The 424-nt window shown below is 67.2% G+C and overlaps 1 protein-coding gene across 11 annotated transcripts in view; it reads left to right on the forward strand.

The window, feature by feature from the left end:
- The window catches only part of ESCO1 (establishment of sister chromatid cohesion N-acetyltransferase 1), an 82,488-nt gene continuing 82,064 nt past the window's right edge, over positions 1–424 (forward strand). For 5 of the 11 annotated variants that reach the window (XR_003902929.1, XR_003902930.1, XM_029922996.1 and 2 more), the window contains exon 1: positions 2–296. The gene's annotated coding sequence lies outside the window, so the exon portion shown is untranslated. Of the gene's footprint in view, positions 297–424 lie in introns of all 11 variants that reach the window. The other 6 variants (XM_029922990.1, XM_029922993.1, XM_029922991.1 and 3 more) reach the window with 2 other exon arrangements.

Raw genomic sequence — 424 nt, forward strand, 5'->3', positions numbered from 1 at the left:
CGGTCCCGGCAGGGGTGAAAAACTGCATGACACGCCAGCGAACGTGGCGGCCATCTTCCTCTTCTGGGGACGTCAGCCGAGCCAGTTACTGCTGGAGAGGAGCGTTGCGCAAGCGCGCCTCAGACGGTCACAGGTAACTCCCATCTGACGGGCGAGGCGTCGCCGTCGTCGCCGGAAGTTTGGCGTATCTGCGCCGCGGGAGAGGCGGCGGTCGCGACAGAAGCGGCTGTCTCCTGATACCCGGATGTGAGGCGATCCGCTGGCTCGTATTGGACCCTCTGCCAAGAGTAAGGAAGGTACGCTAGCTTTCCGACGTCCCCGACGCCTACTGTCGTGCCGCCAGTGTTCTCACGCCCCTTGTGCCAGCCTCTCCGGAGAGCTGGACGATCCCCCCCCCCCCCCCCCCCCCCCCCCCCCCCCCCCC

Source organism: Suricata suricatta, chromosome 14, assembly GCF_006229205.1.
Source record: "Suricata suricatta isolate VVHF042 chromosome 14, meerkat_22Aug2017_6uvM2_HiC, whole genome shotgun sequence".
NCBI classification, from domain to species: domain Eukaryota; kingdom Metazoa; phylum Chordata; class Mammalia; order Carnivora; family Herpestidae; genus Suricata; species Suricata suricatta.